This window comes from Piliocolobus tephrosceles, chromosome 5, assembly GCF_002776525.5.
Source record: "Piliocolobus tephrosceles isolate RC106 chromosome 5, ASM277652v3, whole genome shotgun sequence".
NCBI classification, from domain to species: domain Eukaryota; kingdom Metazoa; phylum Chordata; class Mammalia; order Primates; family Cercopithecidae; genus Piliocolobus; species Piliocolobus tephrosceles.
The window spans coordinates 112,123,905-112,140,892 of NC_045438.1; the positions used below are offsets into that span (position 1 = coordinate 112,123,905).

Genomic DNA, 16,988 nt, shown 5'->3' on the forward strand with positions numbered 1-16,988 from the left:
TCTCCTGCTTCAGCCTCCCAAGTAGCTGGGATTACAGGTGCCTGCCACCACCGCCTGGCTAATTTTCGTATTTTCAGTAGAGACAGGGTTTCACCATGTTGACCAGGCTGATCTTGAACACCTGACCTTAGGTGATCTGCCCACCTCGGTCTCCCAAAGTGCTGGGATTACAGGCGTAAGCCACTGTGCCCGGCTGCTTTGTGACTTTTTACCACCAGCTCATTTTTTTTTTTTTTTTTGTAGTTGCAAGATTTAATAGAGTGAAAACAGAGCTCCAATAAAATGGGAGAGGACCCAAGGGGGGTTGCTGTTGCCTGCTCGAATGCCTGGGTTTATGTCCTGATCACTGTCCCTCCCTCTGTGCTCTCAGGCCATAGATGATTGACTGTTTCCTTACCTCCTGTTTTTGCCTAATTAGCATTTTAGTGAGCTCTCTTACTACGTGATTGGCCAGGTGTGAGCTAAGTTGCAAGCACTGTGTTTAAAGGTAGATGGGGTCACCTTCCCAGCTAGGCTTAGGGATTCTTAGTCAGCTAGTCCTGTCTCACCACGAGCTCATTTTTGACTGAACTTTATCTGTGGTAATTTTTAGAGGCTAGGATTGAAGGTACATTTCTCCAGAGAGGATATTCTCTTAGTTTTGCCAGGGAAATCTAAAATAAAAAAAATCTCAGCTGGGTGAGGGTGGCTCACGCCTATAATCCCAGCACTTTGGGAGGCCGAGGCAGGTAGATTGCTTGAGCTCAGGAGTTCAAGACTAGACTGGGCAATATAACAAGACATCGTCTCTACTAAAACTCAAAAAAATTAACTGGTCATGGTGGTGGCACCTGCCTGTAGTCTCGGCTACTTGGGAGGCTGAGGTGAGAGGCTCGTTTAAGCCTAGGAGGTTAAGGCTGAGATTGTGCCACTGTACTTCAGCCTTGGTGACAGAGCGATTCCCTGTCTCAAAAAAAATAAATAAAAATAAAATCTCAGTTTCAGAGTTTTTCATACTGCATAGATTCTGCGAACTTGGGACATAAAATGCACATGAGAATCAGCTTGAAGTTTTTTTTTTCTACTCTGTCCAGCCACAAGCTTGACATGGGCAAGTGTCTTTGGAATCTCAGGGTATTTTTGTTTGGTTTTCGTAGTTCATGTTTCCCTGGCTTTATTTGTTTCTGTTTTTGTTTTTGTTTTTTTTTCACTGAGTCTCCTTTGGCTTTGTCTTCTGTCCCCTGAGCAGGTCGTCCTGCTCTTCTGTCCCCTGGGCGTCAAGTGAAACTTTAGATGAGAGGGAATCAGCCTAACATTTCTGTATTTGTGCTTTTGCTTTTCTATCACTCTAGCCTCTAAGAATTTTTCTTATTTTCCTGCCCCTTTGCTGATTCACTTAAAAATATTTTATCCAGCATTTTTAGCTACTGTATAGCAGGCAGGTTTGTTAGGAAGTCAAGTCTGCAATATATCTGAGAAACCTTTGCCTTGTTTTTGTATGACTAAAGAGACTCCCCAAAATTGGTCCCCTCAGATCAGAGCCATATGTACCCCAAAGTTCTAGCATCCATCCCTAGAGCCACCAAAAGTTTTAAAAAAATCTGTCCATCATTATCAAAGTACACCAGTCATTGTCTGCCAAGACATAGCTTTAGTCCTCATCTTTAGTATAATTTCATTTCTATGTAGGGCTGTGTAGTACAGTTAGCCAATTATTTCTCATCTCTTGGTCTTAAAGCAGATGACACAGGACCTTCATTTCCCACAGAGGATAGAATTCATGTTTACATAGGGTATTGAGAAGTGCTGTAGTGACTCACTTATTTCAAGTCTCAAATTTCAGTACATATTTGTCATTTCTGTTAGGCCAAATCAACTTCCTAATTGCATAATATTGGGTTATAATTTGGAGTTGAACCTAAAACCTCCAATAGAGAAAACGTTCATGGAATATTTTTATGATAAAATCAGATAAATTATTAAATAGCAGTTGTGATTGTCAAATTATTTTATTTTATTGTTGATTTATTTTATCATTGGCTTTTATTTGTTGTTTTTGGTAATTAACAATATTCTAAAAAAATGTTGTAGTCCAAAATACACTTCTTTTTTTTTGAGAGGACGGTGAATTGTGGCATTGGGACAGGGTATTTTCTGTTTGCTTACATGTGCTACTCAATATACAATATCTCTGACTCGTTAGCATTTAAACTTAGTTCAGGGTAACTATATAAAGAGGCCCTTTAGAAGTGTGAAAATGAAACATTAAAGGTATGGAATTTGTATATCAAAAAAGCTTTAGAGATGAGGGATTCGTGGACAATTTAGGAACATCAAAAGTCATCTAGTCTGAGTTGTCATTTTGAGGAAACAAGGTCCAGAACAGTGATCTGAGTGACTGAACTATCAGAGCCACGATTGGAAGCAAGACCTCATAGTTGAGAACACTCTCTTCAATGCTGCATTGTTTCCCTGTTTATATGCCATGTTTAGCTAAGCATTTAAAATTTTTTATACTTACAAATTAAAAAACATTATTTCTACTTGCATGTTTTGTAAAATGAACTGACACCCCCCTCCATGCTTAAAATTGACTTAAAAAACCCAGACATTTAATGTTTTTTTAAAAAAACTACATAATAATATTTGGAGCTTATGGGAGTATTAAGCAGGCAACACAGCTTTCTCAAGTTTATTTCTAGAACATGGGTAATCACCATGACTCCAGGCACACCCGTCTGTTTATTAAAGCAAAAGAATCAGGAAGTCTGAGATGCAGACGTTTCAGGATACTAGGGAAGTGAAAAATAGTTTTTTCTGAAATGAGAGCCCTGCTTTTTTTTTTTTTTTTTTTTTTGACGGAGTCTTGCTGTGTCACCAGGCTGGAGTGCAGTGACACAATCTTGGCTCACTGCAACCTCCATCTCCCGAGTTCAAGTGATTCTCCTGCCTCAGCCTCAGCCTCCTGAGTAACTGGGGCTATGGGCGTGCCCCACACCACAAAATACCCTAATTTTTGTATTTTTAGTAGAGACGGGGTTTCACCATGTTGGCCAGGGTGGTTTCGATCTCCTGACCTCGTGATCTGCCCAACTTGGCCTTCCAAAGTGCTGGGAATACAGGCATGAGCTACCGCATCTGGCCAAGCTCTGCTTTTTATAAACAAATGACTATCATTATTTCCTATTTTTAAATGCTTTAAAAACTGTTTTGGAACTTTATCAGCTCCCTGTTAACTCTAGAGATAACCATAAATGAGAATGTAAAAGAAATGAGGTTATAAAGACAGGCATTTCGTATCAATAGTATTTTTATTGATGCTGACCAACAACATTAACAGTAGTGGGCATTTCTTAAGCACTTCCTATGAGTCAGGCTTTGTGCTTGGCAATGGGCATTAGGTCATTTAATCCTAACACCAACCTAAGAGGTAGATGTTCTTTATAAATTGGAAAGCCAAAGCTCAGAAAGTTTAAGTAGTTTGTCCAAAGTCCTATAGCTAATAAGTAGTGAAGCTGGGTCAGGAGGCAAAGAGCTCTGCCGGACTACAGGGCCAGGTCTAGCCTCAGTTCTCTGTTATCTCCCTAGTTAGCTTGCTGAGAGCAATCCCATTTTTGATTTATGGTTAGGAGGGTTTAACTGTGGGTTGTGAGACTATGTTGTGCTTTAAATCTCTTGTTCTATAACAAGCTTCAGGGCAAGTATTGCAGGCAATGATAAATAAGATAAATGCGGATAAATAAGAAAAAACTAATATTTATTGCAGGAAATCGGTACTTACTGAGTACATACATACTGTGTGCTAGTTAGTACAGGTGCTTTTGCAAAATTCTTTTACTGTTCATTTTCACGTTTCACAAATATTTTCTGAGCATCTGCTATGGGTTTGTCACCATGCTAGGAACTGGGGACACAGCATGAATGAAACAAAGAGCTTACTTTTTGGTGGAGGAGACAGACAACAAGCAGATAAACAGGTAAATAAATAATATGTCAGATGGTAATAAGTGGCGGGGGAGGAAAGTGAAGCAGGATAAGGGGCATAGAGTAAATAGGTGGGGAGGGTAAAGTTACATAAGGCTTTTAGGGGAATAACTTTCTTTAAAAGGGTGCCATTTGAGCAGAGACCTAACAGCACATCAGGAGGCCCTATAGGTCATGGTACAGGCTTTGGATTTTATCCTGAGTGAAGTGGAAAGCCACAGGAGGGTTTTGAGCACAGGCACGATGTACTCTGACTTAGGTCTTTGAAGCCTGGATTTAGCTTCTGTATGGAGAATATATTGTTGAGGACAAGGAGGCAAGCAAGATCAGTTGGAAGATATTTTGCAATAATTGTTCAGGCAAGAGGTGAATGTGACTTGGAATAAGAACAACATAGCTCTGGCTGGGCATGGTGGCTCATGCCTATGATCCCAGCACTTTGGGAGGCCCCGGTGGGTGGATCATCTGTGATCAGGAGTTTGAGACCAGCCTGGCCAACATAGTGAAACCCCATGTCTACTAAAAACACAAAACAATTAGCCGGGTGCGGTGGCAGGCACCTGTAGTCCCAGCTACTCGGGAGGCTGAGGCAGGAGAATGGCGTGAACCCGGGAGGTGGAGCTTGCAGTGAGCCAAGATCGCACCACTGCACTCCAGCCTGGGACAGAGCGAGACTCCGTCTCAAAACAAAACAAAACAAAACAAAGAAAACACATAGCTCTAATTTATTGAATGCCTACTATGTACTTTATGTATTTCATTTTAGTAATCCAGTTCAATTTAGCTATCCTTGTGTTTTAGAAGATGATAAAACTCAAAATCTCCCAGTGGCTTAGAATTGCTCTGATGGGAGCATTTCAGACATTATGGCAGCAGTTTTTGGTAGCAGATTTTCAGACTCCCATCAGATCACATCAAAGATTATATTCTACCTAGAGAATCAGGAAGGCAGGTGAGAAGGTAAGGCCATCTGTCCCTATGACTCAACAGAGCAGTAATGATGAGCTTTTACTTTCAACTAGGGAAGCAGGGCTGAGCATGGTGGCTCATGCCTGTAATCCCAGCACTTTGGAAGGCTGAGGCGGGAGGATTGCTTGAGCCCAGGAGTTCCAGATCAGCCTGAGCAACACAGTGAGACAATCCCCTGGCCACTCTTTGCCCATCTCTTCAAAAAATAAAAAAATTAGGCAGGTGTGGTGGCACACCTGTAGTCCAGCTACTTGGGAGGCTGAGGTGGGAGGGTTGCTTGAGCCTGGAAGGTCAGGGCTGCCATGAGCTGGGATCTCACCACCACACAGTGAGCTGTGATCTTACCACCACACTTCAGCCTAGATGACAGAGCAAGACGCGTTATCTCTCTCTCTCTCTTTCTCTCTCTCTCTCTCTCTCTCACACACACACACACACACATGCACAGAGAAAGAGAGAGAGAGAGAGAGAGAGAGAGAGAGAGAGAGAGAGAGAAAACTAGGGAAGCAGAGAGGTGGATTGTCACAATTAAAGTGTTCCAGGCCATATTTCTTTTGAGTGGTATTCTGAATTGAGCTAGGCTGTTTCTGTTAGGACAGACTCATTTGACTCCTTGAATCTCTGTCTCTGTGATTGTCAGAAATGGCTCCAGGAAAAATCATGATGTAGGCAGCTTATCTACTTCTAGGAGCCTCAGTGTTCCCTTTTTGTTTTATCTAAACACTTCTGCAGGACATGGTCTGGTGGCCTTATTTATACTGAAGTATAAATAACTGATACTGTGCTACTTAATATTTTTCATTCATGGGTAGTTTGGTTAGAAATAAAAAGCTTTAAATCAAAAGAATGTATCTGTTACTAGAAATTTAGGCGACAGCATGCAGATGATGTGAAGGGAGGTAGATTTTTTTTCAAGTCCTCAAAATGATATATTTTTGGTCATATAGCTATAATCACTGCAATTCTAAATACCTGATGTCTAGTTTTTATTTCATCTTTTTATTTTATAATAAATGCTATGGAAATGTATTGAGTAGTATGTGCTGAGCAGGCATCATATTACAGGATTTACATATATTATTTCATTTTCATAATATCTAGTGAAGTAGATATGATTATTCATGTTTAGAATATGAGCAAGTTGAAGATGTTAAGTAATTTTCTTGTGTGGTAGTATATGGGCAGTTAATTATGGAGCTGGGTGAAGCACTCTGGCTTCCTAACTCAGCTTGGTAAAAGTCCTGCACACTTTCCATAAAACTGTAAAATGTGGATTATGGCAGGTGTTTCTACTTCCCTGAAATGTAGTAAAGGTGAGTCATAAGTCTTTTATACAGTAATATGGTAGACAGTTGTGTTAGTTAGCATTCTCCAGATAAACAGACCAATAGGATATATTAGTTACAGCACACATACACACACAGAGATTTATTTATTTTAAGGAATTAGCTCATGTAGTCGGGCTGGGAGATCTGAAATCTGTAGGGCAGGCCAGCAGGCTAGAAATTCAGGAAAGAGCTGATATTGCAGTCTTGAGTCCAAATTCTGCAGGGCATCAGGCTGGAAACTCAGGTAAGGTCTCTACATTGCAGTCTTGAGGAAAATTCTTTCTTTGAGAGATCATGGTCTTTGCTCTTCAGGCCTTCTACTGATTGGAGAAGGCCCACCCACTATATGGAGGATAATCTGCTTTACTTGAAGTCCAGTGAATAAAATGTTACTCACCTTTAAATATATACCTTCATAACATTTAGACTGATCTTTTATGAAAAACTAGGTACCATGGCCTAGCCAAGTTGACACATAAAATTAACCATCACATCAATAGCCAGCGATTTTCACTGAATAGACTTTTAAAGGTACCTAGGTACCTGGATTCTCCACCTGCAATTCTGTAGCTGGTTCGTGTGCTGTGGACACAAACACAAGGCCAGTTCAGGAAGAGAAAGAAGGATGGCACAATGGAACAGATAGTCATATGTTCTATGGTGTGCTTGTTTTTTGTGATAGAATTCATCATATTGTTTTATGGACACAGATATACATTTTTAAAAATTCTTCTTTGCTTTATTATTGTTGGAAGAAGCTATTAGGCTGGCTTGGAAATCTCCAGTTGAGAAAGGGAGGAGAAAAAACACCCAAGCAATATTTCAGGGTCAGAAGGGCAGCTGCGAAGGGGAGGAAGGTCAGGGGATTGGAATTCACACAAATCCTAAGTGTACATGATGACTAAGGAGGAGAGGGGTGTGGGCTGCACAGCTGTAGAACGGGATTCTAACTGCCCTGTGATAGGCACTGTGAAAGAATGAGTGAATTTGCTTCATAAATGCAGTGGGAACAGTTATTACTTAGAGACAATTGGAAGTCAGAAGAAATAGGGGTATTTTTATTTTTATGTTTTTAAGTAGAATATCATGGCTCATAAAATGTTATAAGAAGTATGTGTAAATGGCGTGAGTATTATGTTCCCCAAAACAATCCTGTGTGAAAGGAGACAATGAACAAGATGGTTTATATACTCTTGCTCTCTATGTGTTTGAGAAAAAGGATGAATAAGGGATGGAGCGGCTCCATAACACTTCATTACCAGCATGCTACCATCTCAGCAGTCCCTTGCATGATGCTGACCAGCTGCAGCTTCTCTAAGGGGCAGGTTTCCAACACTCACTCATAGCAGCTCCAGGAGCCAGAGCTGTAGTTGGAAGAAAATGCAGGTTTCTTGGAGGTTGGTGTTTAGCCAGCCTTGTATCTTTTTTTTTTTTAAATTTATTATTATTTTTTGAGACGGAGTCTCGCTCTGTCGCCCAGGCTAGAGCGCAGTGGCTGGATATCAGCTCACTGCAAGCTCCGCCTCCCGGGTTTACGCCATTCTCCTGCCTCAGCCTCCCGAGTAGCTGGGACTACAGGCGCCCGCCACCTCGCCCGGCTAGTTTTTTGTATTTTTTTAGTAGAGACGGGGTTTCACTGTGTTAGCCAGGATGGTCTCGATCTCCTGACCTCGTGATCCACCCGTCTCGGCCTCCCAAAGTGCTGGGATTACAGGCTTGAGCCACCGCGCCCAGCCCTTTTTTTTTTTTTTTTTTTTATTATACTTTAAGTTCTAGGGTACATGTGCATAACGTGCAGGTTTGTTACATATGTATACTTGTGCCATGTTGGTGTGCTGCACCCATCAACTCGTCAGCACCCATCAATTCGTCATTTATATCAGGTATAACTCCCAATGCAATCCCTCCCCCTCCCCCCTCCCCATGATAGGCCCCAATGTGTGATGTTCCCCTTCCCGAGTCCAAGTGATCTCATTGTTCAGTTCCCACCTATGAGTGAGAACATGCGGTGTTTGGTTTTCTGTTCTTGTGATAGTTTACTAAGAATGATGGTTTCCAGCTGCATCCATGTCCCTACAAAGGATGCAAATTCATCCTTTTTTATGGCTGCATAATATTCCATGGTGTATATGTGCCACATTTTCTTAATCCAGTCTGTCACTGATGGACATTTGGTTGATTCCAGGTCTTTGCTATTGTGAATAGTGCCGCAATAAACATACGTGTACATGTGTCTTTATAGCAGCATGATTTATAATCCTTTGGGTATATACCCAATAGTGGGATGGCTGGGTCATATGGTACATCTAGTTCTAGATCCTTGAGGAATTGCCATACTGTTTTCCATAATGGTTGAACTAGTTTCCAATCCCACCAACAGTGTAAAAGTGTTCCTATTTCTCCACATCCTCTCCAGCACCTGTTGTTTCCTGACTTTTGAATGATTGCCATTCTAACTGGTGTGAGATGGTATCTCATTGTGGTTTTGATCTGCATTTCTCTGATGGTGAGTGATGATGAGCATTTTTTCATGTGTCTGTTGGCTGTACGAATGTCTTCTTTTGAGAAATGTCTGTTCATATCTTTTGCCCACTTTTTGATGGGGTTGTTTGTTTTTTTTCTTGTAAATTTGTTTGAGTTCTTTGTAGATTCTGGATATTAGCCCTTTGTCAGATGAGTAGATTGCAAAAATTTTCTCCTATTCTGTAGGTTGCCTGTTCACTCTGATGGTAGTTTCTTTTGCTGTGCAGAAGCTCTTTAGTTTAATTAGATCCCATTTGTCAATTTTGGCTTTTGCTGCCGTTGCTTTTGGTGTTTTAGACATGAAGTCCTTGCCCATGCCTATGTCCTGAATGGTACTACCTAGGTTTTCTTCTAGGGTTTTTATGGTATTAGGTCTAACATTTAAGTCTCTAATCCATCTTGAATTAATTTTCGTATAAGGAGTAAGGAAAGGATCCAGTTTCAGCTTTCTACTTATGGCTAGCCAATTTTCCCAGCACCATTTATTAAATAGGGAATCCTTTCCCCATTTCTTGTTTTTGTCATGTTTGTCAAAGATCAGATGGCTGTAGATGTGTGGTATTATTTCTGAGGACTCTGTTCTGTTCCATTGGTCTATATCTCTGTTTTGGTACCAGTACCATGCTGTTTTGGTTACTGTAGCCTTGTAGTATAGTTTGAATCAGGTAGCATGATGCCTCCAGCTTTGTTCTTTTGACTTAGGATTGTCTTGGCAATGCGGGCTCTTTTTTGGTTCCATATGAACTTTAAAGCAGTTTTTTCCAATTCTGTGAAGAAACTCATTGGTAGCTTGATGGGGATGGCATTGAATCTATAAATAACCTTGGGCAGTATGGCCATTTTCACGATATTGATTCTTCCTATCCATGAGCATGGTATGTTCTTCCATTTATTTGTGTCCTCTTTTATTTCACTGAGCAGTGGTTTGTAGTTCTCCTTGAAGAGGTCCTTTCCCTCCCTTGTAAGTTGGATTCCTAGGTATTTTATTCTCTTTGAAGCAATTGTGAATGGAAGTTCATTCATGATTTGGCTCTCTGTTTGTCTGTTACTGGTGTATAAGAATGCTTGTGATTTTTGCACATTAATTTTGTATCCTGAGACTTTGCTGAAGTTTCTTATCAGCTTAAGGAGATTTTGGGCTGAGACAATGGGATTTTCTAAATATACAATCATGTCATCTGCAAACAGGGACAATTTGACAGCCTTGTATCTTAAACCAGTTTGAGTCACCACAAACTAGGAGGCTTACCAAAAGGAACGTCATCATCTCGAGCTCTCCTTGTATGACGTGACTGGGACTCACTGATTTTCCTACTACTATTCTCTGTCTCCCCACTATTATAGTTTTGCTTGACTTCTGACCTTCTTTTCATTCCCGCATAGTAAGCTAGTTTCACTTCTTACCTTAGCAGCCTCAGCCCTACCTTTGTCTAGCCTTCTTTTTTCCAGTCTCTAAATGTTTCCCAAATTCATCCTCTCCTTTCCACCCCCAACTCCAATGATTTAGCTCAGGCTCTCATCATTTATTGCTGGACTGTTACAGTAACTGCTCACTAATCTTGTCTTGAGTTTGATCCCTCTTCAGTCTATGAGTCACGCAGCTCTATAGGCTAACTACTTATAACCCGCCAGCAACAATCCAGGTCCTACAAGATGAAGTCTGGGCCCCAGTGTCACATGCAAGCCCTGCTGTGATCTTCATCCACCATCTGCTTTCCAACTGCCTCTGCTTCCACTTCCACCTGATGCTCTCAAAGCACCTTGTGCTTTTCTCACTTCTCATTCTGGGAGACTGATTGGATAACTCAAAGGTCCTAACATCTTCACCCCTCAAACACTATCTTCTTCTTTTCTTACCTGATTTGGAATAAGGTGTCAATAAGCAAGTAAGGAAATATATTCCCTTCTTCCTTGGATCTAGAATAATTCAAAGCAGCCTTAAAATGAGAAATGATGCTGGACGAAGGAAGTAGCTGCCATGCTGATCCTGTTAGTGGGCTCTGTGTATGTGTGCGTGCGAGAGACAGACAGATGGACAGACCCTTGGGGCATTTTTAGCCTTGGTTGTGGCAGAGCTTTCTTTCTGAATTTCTACTCACATTTGACCAAGCTGCTGAAGCCAAGCTGCCAAGCCAATACATTTACCCAACAGACTTTCATCAGGGGCCCCCTCCTAAGACCTGGGATTCTGAAGTACATAAGAAACAGTTGCTACCCACACGGTGAGGTTTAATCTCAGTCTATACACTCTGGGGTAAGAGGTGTCCCTTTGTCTTTTTTTCAACTCACCTCAAGTTCTGACTCCCAGGTCTCCATGAGGTCAGGCCTGGTGCTCCCCATTTCCTTCACTTCGGAATTGTGTTAAGGTTCTTGGGTCCTGTAAGATGCATGCCAAGGTGTCAGGGAATGGGAGGGAACATTTGTGCCTCCAGGTTATGCCCATCTCAAAAGATTTAGGCTTGTGAAAAAGGTATTCTTGCAGGCTGTTTCTGCTTCCTGTCCTGCCATATAGCTTCCTCTAGGGGTAAAGCAAGGAAGGGACAGGTCCAGATCACTTCAGGAAAGAGAGATAAAATGAAATCTGTGGGCTTTAGTGCAGATATGGGGGCTTTGAGCCACACAGTTGTTCCAGATGGATCTCAGGTGTTCCAAGATGAGGATGTGCAACAGATATCAGGGAAAACCCCAATATTAGTTAAGGACATTTGGAATGAACTTAGCATTTATTCTCGAGAGGAGGCTGTGGTTGGATTGGTTTGCCATTGTGCAATATGAAGCATCACACCTGAGCAGAATTTTCCACCAAACCAGCTCAGAGGGATCAGGCACTGATCCCTGGTTCCAATTGGGTGTGGCTTAAGGTAGCAGCAGAATTGTTTGCACTTAATGTACATGGAATAGCCCTGCTTTCCTTAGAAGAGGGCAGTGGGAGTGCCGGGCACTTGAAGTTTCATAGACCTTGTTTCTGTGCAATAATAAAAGTTTTTGTTTTTAATGAAAAAGTAATTCTTTCACTTAAGTACCTACTGTTTGAAGTGAAAGAGTAAGTGTGTAAAAGCTATTGTCGAAAGCAATTTTCTGAAATCTCATTAATGAAGACAGGTAATGAAAAGGTATAAAGACATAACTTTGTTTATGTGTCAATAGGGAAGAACTGAATATCTATAATTGCTTTTTTATTTACACTAACATGGTTGTCTAAGTTTTTGTTGTCTCCAGTAATGGAGACAATGAATTTAAAAGAAAAAAACCTTCTGAATTACAAAAAGTTATGTATTGGAAAGATACAGGGACATCTCAAAGGAGATTTAACAACCAAGCTTGGGAGGGATAGATATGGAACTCATGGACTTTGTATCCTGAGAGCTGTTACTAAGGTGACCCAGTTGCAATAACTTCTAGTTTCTATATTTCCTGAAGTGACAATTATGTTGGCTTAATCATCTACCCCTGGGTCAAACAAGTGTGAATAAACATCACCTAATAGCTAAAATTTACTAATGCTTCCTACATGTTGACCAAGGGTAGGTATGGGAGCAAAATCCAGCAGGGAGTCATCAGCAGTAGTGATGGGTGGGTGGGTCTAGCTAGATTCGTGGGGATCCTGAGCCAGCATTTACATGAGTCATACAGCTTTCTTCCATTTCCTGGGCACTGGAAATGTTAACCAGGGTGTTTGGGGATACAGCAGAATGAAGTGAACACTTGGATGTCAGTAGAAACATGGAATTATCTATTTTTGTTTGTTGTCCATTTAACTGAAATATTTTGAAAGCTTTTTGTTTGTTTTGTTTTATCCCCTCTTCTCCAGTTTTCATATTTTTAAAAATTTCATCCCCATTCTATCAATTATCACGATCCCTACCTCTCCTCCTCTATCTTTTCCTTTACTTTCTGAATACAGCAATGTCATCCATCACTTACTTCATGCCAGGGGCTCCAAAGTCATATGTCTCCAGGGGTCAGGTATCATACATGCAAGGACAGTGTCAGACTGGAAAGCACAGGTCTTTTATGTGTCCTTTCTTTAAAGGGAAAACCACTAGGGCCAGTATTCCACATCTGAATTTTCATGTGAAAATTCCCAATTTTTACGTGTTTGCTGTTAATTTGTTTTTAAAAATGAGTAGGCCAGCCATAGTGCATCTACAATGATGGTTCTATCAGCAGTGAACAGTTTTGGATAGGATACTCTTGGAAGAGTGAAGTGAGGGAGCTGGGGAACTGTATCTCCAACCTGGCTTCTGAAGGGACTGTGGAGGCTCGTCTTGATTTAGCCTCTCTCTCCTCATCAACTTTATACTGTAAGCCATATTTTTATGTCTGTATTTATACTATTCCACCAAAATACATATTTTTAAGCCTAATAAGTGATGATAAGATGACTGATATTTGATTATAAATTGGCTATTTTGTCACTTCTGCTCTCCCAGTTAGATTTCAGGCCCTTCTAAGAAAGAAGCCTATGGGTACTTAAGACATGTTTTTAATTAACTGACATAAACATCCATTTAAACTATAGGATTAAGTATTTTCCAGTTAAATGTATGTTTTCGGTATTTGAGTTTGTCTTCCTAATGCATTTGTTTTGTGGGGCTATTTTTGGAGATATGTTTGCTTTTCTTTTAGGCAAGTTATTTAAAATGTTCTTCCTTTGGTTGGAAAGACTGTTTGTAGATACTCAAATGTAAACTAGTTCTGATGTCTCTATTTCTATAATTTTCATATGATTGGGATTAGGTGGACTTGCAAAAAAAAAGATGTCTGAAATTTTTTGAAAGTTTTTTTACATTTTTAGAAAAATTTTGTGTTTTGATACTTTGCATAGTTTTTGTTTTATCTGTAATCTGTTTGGGGAGATTTATGGAGGTGTGGGAACACATAGGACCAAAGAATCTTTGAGTGGAAAGAGACCACAGAGTAAGCGAAGGCTTGGTCCCTTGGAATAGGAGAGTGCTTACTATACACAAAGCAGTCTGGGAGTACTGTAGTTGTGCATTTTGAACGGTTTTTCTTTGATGTGAACTGATACCTGTCATTTCCATGCTTTGGCCCTAGTACTGAACCCAGAACAAGTCTAGTCTTTTTGGGATTCCCAAATATATGGTAATCTCTAGGGCTATGAGTATATGTTCCCCTAGTGCCAAGGACCACATGTGGTCAAGAGCACAGGCTTTCGTGTCAAAAGGACCTATATGGAAATCCTGGCTGCACCTTGTACTGACAATGACCGTGGACAAGTTACTTAATATCCCTAACTGTGCATTTCTTCATTGGATTTCAGTGAGTATTAAATAAGATAGTGAAAATGCTTAAATTATAATCAACCAATAAATGAGGCATCTGTATAGAATATACTAAACTGAAAGAAAGGAAGAAGTCTTGCAGAATGTCTTAGTGCTGAGCCTTGATTGTCTAGGATTCAAAGTGATATACCTATTGGGAACTGAAATTAATATGTTGAAGAGGTATCTGCACTCCCATAGACATTGCAGCATTATTCATGATAGTCAAGTTATGAAATCAACCTTCCTCTGTCCCATCAGCAAGCTTGGTGTCCTTAGAAATACAGTACTAAGTAACACTAACCAGTGTACAATCATTATACCCTAGAAAGAACTTGTGTTCTAAATTCCAGTGTTCTTTCATAGGCTGATAAACTGGGCTTCTCTACCTAGAAAGCAACCTTTGACTTCCTTAACTCTGCCTGACACTGCTTCCCTTGAGTCAGAACTTAGCAGTAACCTGCTTCCTCTCCCTCTGTTCCCCCTTCCTCTCACATCCACCCAGGCTCTTCTGCCTCTTGGAGTTGAGGGTTCCTGCATATCTCCCCTAACAGAAGAGAGTGAGAGCCAGCTCATGGCCTCACTACTAGACCCCCTCTCCCCCACTTACAATTTAAAGGTGGTTTCCAGGTAAGACTTAACTGAGAGCTATTTATTTGATAAAAGATTTCATACGTTAATTGTTCAACAAGTTTTGAAAATTATTAACTAAAGCAAGCACAAGTTGCCCCAAATTTACCATATCTCGTTTTTTCTTCAAGGAGTTAAGCACATTTTCCTTAACTGTTTTCTCCTATGTCTATTTATTTGTGGTAGAGCTTATTTTCCTTGGGACCTCTAAAATCAGATAATGTGCTCTTGCTTTCTAACTTATTTCTAAGTAAAAAACTAGTCATATAATGATAGTTTTGGACCATAACATGTATTTTGATACAACATTAAGGAAGTTAGTATTTGTACCTACCTACCTACCTACCTACCTAAGGGAATTTTAAAGAAAATTGTATCTTTGATTTTCCTAATTTTGGAGAAAAAATTTTCTGTTTTTGTTCATATAAAATATCAAAATTATGTGATACTGAACCTATCTTGTGTTCACTATATTTTACATGATTAATAAATGAATAGCAGAGGAATTTCTTTTATATTTTTCTGTCTAGAATTATGCTTAGGACTAAGGCAAGCAGATCATCTTTCTTTGGTGACTTCTTGACACAGGCTACTGCTTCTAGTGCTTCTCTAAGTGTTTATGAAGAAATGTTACGAGAAATTTCTTAGATCAAAACTATCACTTTGTCCTTGCAACCTGTATATGTTGATTTTGTGAGCACAGGAATAGACTAAGTAACACTTAAACACACCGCAAAAGACCTTGCTATGGGCTGTGTGCAATGGCTCATGCTTGTTATCCCAGTACTTTGAGAGGCCAAGGCAGAAAGATTGCTTGAGGCCAGGAGTTTGAGAGCAGCCTGGTCAACAAAGGGAAACCCCGTCTCTATAAAAATATTAAAAAATAAAATTAGCCTGGTGTGGTAGTATGTGCCTGTAGACCCACTACCCAAGAGGTTGAGGTGGGAAGATCTCTTGAGCCCAGGAGTTCAAGGCTGCAGTGAGCTATGATCATGTCTTTGCACTCCAGCCTGGGCAATGGACCAAGACCTTGTCTCTTTAAAAAAAAAAAAAAAAAAAAAAAAGACCTTGCTATTTTCCCCTCAATTCTTCATTTTGAAAAGATTCAGATTTATAGAAAAGTTGAAAGAGTAGACCAGTGAATACTTATTGTTAGCCTATTATCACATTTAATACTTTTCCTTGTTTTTATTGAAACAATAAAAGTAAGTGCAGACATCTTGGGTTTCCTCAGCCTGCATCTCCTATGGATAAGGACACTTTTCTACATAACCACAATAGTACTATTGCACCTTAGAAAACTAACAATAATTTCTTAACATTGTCTAATAAACAATCCATGTTCCATGTTCAGATTTCCCCAGTTGTCCCCAAAAGACAGTTGTCCCCAAAATGTCTTTTTAGCTTTTAAAAAAGAATCAACCCAGAATCCAACCAAGGTTCATGAATTAGTTGTGTCTCTTTTGTCCTTTTAAATCTAGAACAATTCTTCCTTTTTGGGTGTGTGTGTTTTGTGTCATTGACCTTTTTGAAGGATCTAGGACAGTTGCCTTGTAGAATGCTTCACAATCAGGATTTTTCTGTTTCATTGTGTGCTTTCTATTTTTGGGTTTTTTCCTGGTGAATATTTTGAAATACACATACAGAAATGTGCTTAAGTTCTAAATATGTGGGTTTGTGAAAGTTTACTTTTCAGCCTCTGGGATTTTAAACTTTTGGCTACTTTGCAAACCCTTATCTCTGCACTTCTTTCTCCATTGCCTGTAGAGAATGCCTATTGCCAAGACAATTTCCTGGCACTTTCCTACAGATCAGGGTGCTAAGGCTGGGCAGCATCCAATTTAGGCAGTCCATTGTACTTATCTCAGATCCCCCACTGGGGTTTCAGTTAAAGAAGTTATTGTTCAGTTCCCCTTCTGAAAATGTTATTATGTAATTATCCTGGCTTTAGGAGATTTGGGTTGTTTTTATACCATGTGAATGAATTGGCTATCAGGAAAGTCATTTTAAAGCTTTTGGTGATCTAATTCAATTGTTAAAACTGCTTTAATAATTGAGTTGTAGAAGACACAATATAGCAGGTCCTTGAATAGTGTTGTTTTGTTCAATGTCTTTTTGTTATAATGTTGATGAGAAAAAAAAAAAATCAATTCCTGGCTGGGGCCACTGTCAGTGGAGTTCACACTTTCTCCCCATGCCAGCATGGGTTTTCTCTGGATGCTGCAGTTTGCTCCCACATTCCAAGGATGTGCACATGAGGTTAATTGGTCCCATTCTGAGTGACTGTGGG

At 40.1% G+C, this 16,988-nt stretch overlaps 1 protein-coding gene across 4 annotated transcripts in view; it reads left to right on the plus strand.

Annotated features, from left to right (window-relative positions):
• Window positions 1-16,988, plus strand: part of DST (dystonin) — a 501,678-nt gene that overhangs the window by 80,935 nt on the left and 403,755 nt on the right. The gene's annotated exons all lie outside the window — the stretch shown is intronic.